Raw genomic sequence first — 8,597 nt, forward strand, 5'->3', positions numbered from 1 at the left:
GAACGGAGAAATATCTAGATTGAACCGCTACAAGTTCGCCGCGCTAAAACTGAAATGCAGAAAGTGGGATTCGATCCTTGGACATGAGCACTCACTTGCTGCTTGTCACACCGCGTTTATCGAGACGCTTCTAGCACACGCACCAGAATTGCATGGGCTCCCTCTCGTGAAAAATCTGGAATGCTACACACGCGCGAATCCAAACGATATTGACCGTACGATGGCCTTATCCAACGGCATGCGTGACACCACGAATTCTGTAATTTGATTCAGTCAATGATAGCCATCAGTTTCAATATATCCAACGGTGTAACATCCCAAATTTCAATAAAATAAAGGAAGAAGGATTCCAGAGAGCAAAATTTCAAACCAACAAAAACTTTTTCTTACATATAGTGCCATGTATAGGACTTGTGCATTTGAGTGATATGCCATGATGATTGTTATATTGTGTATGTGCTAAACCCTAAAACCCTAATGTGATCAAGTGAAGATCACAAACCAAATAAAATAAAAGAGAAAGAAATCAAATAAGAAAAACCCTAAAACCCTCACATAGGCTTTATGCCATTTTTATAAATCTTGACCCTCGACCAATTTGGTCTTCACCATTAGTTGGAGTATGTTACTAAACACTTATTACAACTTTTGGAATCATAGAAACACAAATCAAATCAAATTCAAATGCAAAATGGGATCACATAGAATAATGGTCAAATCTGCCAATTATATTCTGCTCACTACTTTGAGCCCTTGTATCTCAAGATTTTTAAACTAAACTTTCTAAATTCTTTGCATGTCATCCAAGAGGACATCAAGGTGAACAACTTTTGTAAAGACCACCATGCCAAATTCATCTGGGATCAAATTCTATGCACATGCAAAGTTGAGACTTTTTAATATGTGGAACAATCTCACACTTAGCTAATTTGCAATTCGTGGAATTTCTAAATTCCACCACCACCTCTCATTCTCTCTGGTCATTTACAACTCAACTAAACTCACCATTTTCAAATTTTGTAACCATATGAACTCAACCAAGTTTGGGCAAATTTGCAAAATACAAATATGGAACAATCCAACACTATTTGAAATAGTGCTCTACCCCCAACCCTACTGCCCCAAACTAACCTACATGTCCCCTTGTCCCCTCTCTTCATCACTCCACCACAGAAACCCTAAGGAGGGCAAGCATAGCATGCTTGTGCATGGCCATGCCGGCCATGCCGGCCATGCCGGCCATGCCGCACCTCCTCTCCTCTCCATCGTCGACCACCCTGGCCCTGGTGTCCACGAGCTCCACCTCACTCCCCTACAACGCCCTACACCGGCCATCGTCGAGGATGAGGCCGACAGTCGCCGCACGACGCGCGCCCAGCACGACAGGGCCATGTCGCTTGCGTCGCGAGTGTGCACGCCGTGGACACGCCCTGGACACGCGCCGTGCCGTCTCCTCGCGCAACCCCTGGACCCCCTGTGAGCGAGTCGAGCGTCGCCGTGCCACCACGACGCCGCCAGACACGCGCGCGACCGCTACCCTTGCCCGCCGTCGCCGGAGACGAGCGAGGAACACCGCCACGGCCACCGCCAGACACGGACGCGAGCCGACCGCGTTAGGCACCGTCTAGCCCCTCTGTAGCCACCAGGAGGACCGCCATGATGCCCTGAACAGCCTCGCGTCACTTCCTAGCCCGCTAGCTCGCCGGAGACGCCGCGCGCTTGTCGACTTGCCGCAGCACCCACGGCACACTTCCGCGCCTATAAAAGGAGGCCTCCCCTCGACGATCTGAGCACACCAGCACCATCCCCTCTTCTCCCTCGAGCTCCTCGACCACTCCCCCTTCTCGATTCACCACCGTAGCTCGCCAATTTCACCGCCGAAGTCCGCCAGTACCTCATCTCGCTGCCGACGATTGGAGCCGCCCCTGGAGCTGCCGCTGGTGCCAGGAGCTTCGCCGTCGTCTACACCTTCCTCGCGCACACTGCCAGCCACCGCGGGAGCCCTGGTTAGCTCTCCGACCCCCTACCTGAGCCGCCGGCGAGCCTCGCTCTCGTCGTCGACGACGACGAGCGTGAGCCGTTGGATCGCGTTCTGATCCAACGCGCCACAGCCCCCGTACCGCTTCGCGTAGAAATAGAGGCTGACGGGTGGAGCCCACCCGTCAGGCAGCCCGCGCGTCGTGGATGCGTGGTGGGCTGGCCTTGGACCGTTTTAATCGTTTAGGCCCAGTTAGTTTTCCCGCCGGCCCTTTTAATTCAAATCTAGTTTAAATGATTTAGTTCAAATTCAATACTGGACCCAACTTTGAAAATTCATAGAATCTGTTTGGCTTGGCCAAATTTAGCAAACTTCATGTTGTTGGAAAGCTAGTGAAAAGTTCTACAACATGCCACTGGTCCCACCTCAAGATCTGTTGTATAAATAAAATGATAAAAAGAAGAAGGCAGAGACTTTTTCATATTCAAATAATTATTAAAAATAAACCAAAATAGATATTTAGTTAATTCCAACTCCAATAGCTCACATTTGACTTACAGTAATTGTTTCTGCAAGAAAATGGTGTGGTCACTTTGCATGATCATGCCCTAGTTTAATTAATGGACAATATGACTAGTTTATTCAAGTGATATTGTCCAAAACTATTATGTAAATCATATGAAGTATTTTACTTCATTTGAATCTTGTCCCAAGTGAATTCATGGGATGTTTGCACCCCTGGTCAAACACTCTTAGATGAAATACTTGGAGATTTAAATCATTTGTAGAAGTATTAAATGGTATGAGGTGGTCTACCTCATTTAAATCATTTTCTCAAATGATGATCATGAATGGTTGACTTAGGTCAATATAAAATTCATGTATGATTGTTGAGAAATTAAATCTTAAGAAGATTCAATGAGAGGAAATTATTTCTCAAGAACCCTATGGAAACTATCATTTACATATGTAATGAGAGGAAATTATTTTTCCTCAAGCAACACAACCAATGCACCTTAATTATATTAATTGTGTGCTTGGAGTAGTTTGTGTGAATATATGTGATGTTTGGAATAGCCATTGAATTAGTTGAGTGATTATACCTCGTATTCAAATTTGGACGCTAGTACCGGAGAATACCAGGAGGAAGAAGGTTGCTACCAAGAGGAGGAGGAAAACTTTGAGAAATATCAAGGCAAGCTAATATTCTTGCAAAGTGCAAAGTTCTACCAAGAACAAGGCACACTCATCTTTTCTTATGCTCATGAACCCATCCCAAGTTTTACCTTTCAAGTTTTCAATTTGAATATTGAAGTTTCCTTTTATAGTTAACTTTGGTCTAAGTCTAGAATACTACAAGAGTAGCAAACTTAGCCTAACTAGCACTACAAGTAGTTAGCACCCCTCATGACTAGATGCTAGTGCTAATATTAAAACTTGACTACTCTAGATGGGAACATGTGACTTGAAATAAAATTGAATACTTTGGAAAGATGATGCATTCCATTGAATGAATTTTGAAGGTGAATATGACCAAGAGAAGATAGTGATTTTTGATTAAAAACTGATATTGGTTTGGATGCGATACCTTTCCAATTCTTGAGTACCCCCACAATACCTGATTATGGGTAAGGGCTTAACTAGAAATTTATGTATCTTAGTATGGGTTCCCTCTGAACACACATCATAGGGGTTATGCCGAGGCTGCCTCCGTTGTTGAGAAATGATGTGAATTGAGGTGAATTGTACGGCCAAGCCCTGTGCAGTTCCCGAGTTGACAGTTGGTCTTCACTGGGAGGCCAAGCTCATGGGGAGAGGTGCTCATACTAGGGTTTGTAAATGAAAGGTTATGGTTGATGATCCGCGTACTGTGTTACGATGATTCGGGGTTATCCCGACGGATGAAATCAAATGTTGTGGCACAAGTGTGCAACCTCTGCAGAGTGTAAACCTATTCGAATAGCCGTGTCCACGGTTACGGACAGTTGGAAAGGCTATACAGTTTCCAGTGTTAGATTCTTGAAAGTGTTGATAAAATGAATGGTGAATGGTGACTTGAATTTGAATCACAACAATGTTGTGGGAATGACACTAATGTTCCCACTTGAGTTAGTTAGCACATGAATAAGTCTTTGATAACATACTTGTGAACAAAAATTGGCTTTATGCAAATAAACTAGAGCTTAGCACCCTTACTAGAATTGCTAGCACTTACATTAGTATTAGTTTGCGAGTACTTAAAGTACTCACGGCTTTGTCTCTGGCTATTCAAATGGCCAGAGTATGAAGACGAACAGAACTACCAAGGCGATGATCAGCAGGACGCCTACGACAACTAGGAGTCTTCTGACGTCAAGCGTTGGCCTGTGGACTAGAGAGTCCATTTATCATTACGCTTCCGCTATGAACTTGTGTTTGTTCGTTGATCAATAGATCACCTATTTGTGTAATATGGATCATGTGATTCAAGTTGTAAGACAATATGGTTTGTAATGAATGATGACTGTGATACTTAACTATTATGCCTCACAACAACAATATTCCTGGGATTGCGATGAATGACATAATAGGCATCTGGACTTAAAAATCCGGGTGTTGACAAGTTGGTATCAGAGCCATTGTTTGACCTTAGGAGACCCTAGTTTAGAATGGACGTTCTGAAAAAGTTAGTTTCACAAAAACAAAGGAAATGAATACTTGCAAAAATTTATACCCCCTCTTTTCCTTGAGATCTTTCAAAAAAATGATATGCCATGCTCTTCCTTATAAAAGTACTTAAAATTTTGACACACTTGTTCACTCTCTAACTTGCTCATCCAATTCACTTTCAGATGGAGCCGACCAACGTGAAGTTTTACCAGCTCGGGAACGGCGGGGACTTGATCTTCGAGAGGGACCTTGACGGTCTGTCGGAGTACCTTGGGCGCCCCCACCCCGAGTTTCACGGAGTCGAGGTCAACGACCAGCACGGAGGGGAGCTTTAGTGGGTTATCACCGCTGACTTGAGGGGCAAGATGGAGCCTCCCACCTCTGAGAGGATCCTCTTTTCCTTCAGGGAAAGCAGCTGGATGGACGGACTCGCTCGTGCTCTTCAGGAGGCACTTGCGCGTCTGTGCGGACAGAACGTGGTAGCAGTACTCGCGTCTCGCTTTGCTCACCATGCAAGGCGTGACTCCCTTGGAGCACCCATGGAGGTACAGATGCACCCCCAGCTGAGGCACCATGTGGACCATCTGGACTACATGCTGTTCCAGACCCAGAAGGAGTCTATTTGGAAAGAAATGAATAATTGGTTTTTCGCAACATTGCATGATACTAATTCATGATACTATACATTGAAGGTGTTGTATAATAAACTTGTAAAATCCTAGGTTTGAGCAATATTTAAACAAGTTTAACATGTGAAAATGAAAAAGGTAAGTCTGGATCCTTCTGTTAGTCACTCTAAAATGAAGCTTTTGGGAGGTTCTTGAATTTACCATGTTTGAAACCCAAAACCACTTCTCTTCATGCTTGACTTCATAAGACAGAGTTTAGGGTTAGGGGAAGATACATGATTTTTCTGGTTTGACTATGTCTAGACCATGTTTTATCAATTTGAATGCTTACTATATATGACATAAGAAGAGGCTATGTGCTTTGGTTTTTCATTCTTTCGATTTTTTCTGAATTTTTATGCCCATTTGAATCTTGGTCAAATCCTAGGTTTGACCAAGATTCAATTGGGCACGTCTCTTCATGCTTGACTTCATAAGATATATAGAGTTTAATTAGGGGTTAGGGGTATAGATACATGATTTGTCTGGTTTGAATATGTCTAGACCTTGTTTAACAACTTGAATGCTTACTATATGCCATAAGAAGACTATGTACTTTGGTTTTTCATTTTTTGATTTTTTTAATTTTCTGCCAATTTGAATCTTGGTCAAATCCTAGGTTTGACCAAGATTTAAACAAGTTTAAGACATGAAAATAAAATGGTAAGCATGGATCCTTCTTAGTCTCCCTAAAATGAAGCTTTTGGGTTTTTTGGAAATTTCCATATTTGAAACCCAAAACCACTTCTCTTCATGCTTGACTTCATAAGACAGAGTTTAGGGTTAGGGGTAGATATATACATGATTTTTCTGGTTTGAATATGTCTAGACCTTGTTTATCAACTTGAATGCTTACTATATGACATAAGAATGCTATGTGCTTTGGTTTTTCATTCTTTTGATTTTTTCTGAATTTTTATACCCATTTGAATCTTGGTCGAATCCTAGGTTTGACCAAGATTGAAACAAGTTTAAAACATGAAAATGAGAAGGGAAGCCTGTATCCTTCTTAGTCACTCTAATTAAAATGAAGCTTTTTGGAGGTTTTTGAAATTTCCATGTTTGAAACCCAAAACCACCTCTCTTCATGCTTGACTTCATAAGATATATAGAATTTGGGTGTTAGGGGTGTAGATACATGATTTGTCTGGTTTGAATATGTCTAGACCTTGTTTAACAACTTGAATGCTTACTATATGCCATAAGAAGACTATGTACTAAGATTTGACCAAGATTTAAACAAGTTTAAAACATGAAAATAAAATGGGAAGCATATGGATCCTTCTTAGTCTCCTTAAAATGAAGCTTTTGGGTTTTTTTTTTGAAATTTCCATGTTAATTTGAAACCCAAAACCACTTCTCTTCATGCTTGACTTCATAAGACAGAGTTTAGGGTTAGGGGTAGATATATACATGATTTTTCTGGTTTGAATATGTGTAGACCTTGTTTATCAACTTGAATGCTTACTATATGGCATAAGAATGCTATGTGCTTTGGTTTTTCATTCTTTCGATTTTTTCTGAATTTTTATGCCCATTTGAATCTTGGTCAAATCCTAGGTTTGACCAAGATATAAACAATTTTAAAACATGAAAATGAGAAGGGGAGCCTGTATCCTTCTTAGTCACTCTAAAATGAATCTTTTGGGAGGTTTTTGAAATTTCCATGTTTGAAACCCAAAACCACATCTCTTCGTGCTTGACTTCATAAGACAGAGTTTAGGGGTTAGGGGGTACATAGATACATGATTTGCATAGTTTGAATATGTCTAGAGACCTTGTTTCTCAACTTTAATGCTTACTATATGACATAAGAAGACTATGTGCTTTGGTTTTTCATTTTTCGTTTTATTTTAATTTTATGCCCATTTGAATCTTGGTCAAATCCTAGGTTTAACCACTATTTAAACAAGTTTAGAACATGAAAATGGAAGGGTAAGCCTGGATCCATCTTAGTCACTCTAAAATGAAGCTTTTGGGAGGTTTTTGAAATTTCCATGTTTGAAACCCAAAACCACTTCTCTTCATGCTTGACTTCATAAGACAGAGTTTAGGGTTAGGGGTAGATACATGATTTGTCTGGTTTGAATATGTCTTTACCTTCTTTATCAACTTTAATGCTTACTATATGACATAAGAAGACTATGTGCTTTGGTTTTTCATTTTTCTGTTTTTTTTATTTTCCGCCCATTTGAATCTTGGTCATCCTAGGTTTGACGAAGATTTAGACAAGTTTAACACGTGAAAATGAATAAGTAAGCCTGGATCCTTCTTAGTCACTCCAAAATGTACCAATTGATAGATGTGTTAACTTTGCTTCATGGAAAAAATAATGTCATGTAAATGAGTTAACTTGGATTTCCTACCCTTGAATCCATAGGAAACTTTGTTCTAATGCACTATAATAATCAACCGAGTTTTTACACCAACAGGTCCGTCACTTACGTGTGGTGCCCACGCGTGTGGTCCCACACTTCAGTGAGCACAAGTCACGTGCAATAGGTACGCAAACTCCCAGCCATCTTCTTTGTCAAGAGAAGACGCATCAGGATGCGTATTGGAAGTCTCTGGGTCCTTCAGGATCCTTCGGTTGTCCCTCTCACAAAAAAAAAAACAAATCTCTCTCATTCTCGGCCTCGCTCGACTCGCTCGCTCGCTCGCACCTCCTGCTCACTGACAAACCCTGCACAAAAGTCAACATCATCACCCGAAAAAGGGGAGACACCATAATGCTCTCCCTTCTTCTCTCCTTCCGAGTGATCCCTCTTCCTCCGAGTTTCACTCGACGGGCAAACACCCATGTGCTGCATAGTAATAATAAAAATGTAGTACTCGTAGAAAAATTGATATACGAATCTATAATTAAATAGGTTAAACTAGGGTTTTGCCCAGTTCTACAGATCAAGGGTTCAAAAAAATCCAACTACGGGGTTCGAACAACACGATTCTAATCCAAGAATTTTTTCGACCTAGGTCACCCAAATGGCCTCAAACTATAGGGTTAGCATCTAGTGCAGTATGTGTGAAAATGTATGCACTATGTGTGCTATAACTTGTATGTCTTTCAAATTTGAACCAAATTTGAATAAGTTTGAAATATTTGAAAAGGGGCTTTTGGCTTAAACGTTTGAAACCAAAAACCACTTCTCTTCATGCATGCTTGACTTCATAAGACAGAGTTTAGCTAGGGTTAGGGGGTAGATGCATGATTTTCCTGGTTTGAATATGTCTAGACCTTGTTTATCAACTTAATTGAATGCTTACTATATGACATAAGAATACTATGTGCCTTGTTTTTTTTT

Source organism: Lolium rigidum, chromosome 2 (assembly GCF_022539505.1).
Source record: "Lolium rigidum isolate FL_2022 chromosome 2, APGP_CSIRO_Lrig_0.1, whole genome shotgun sequence".
In the NCBI taxonomy this organism is placed as follows: domain Eukaryota; kingdom Viridiplantae; phylum Streptophyta; class Magnoliopsida; order Poales; family Poaceae; genus Lolium; species Lolium rigidum.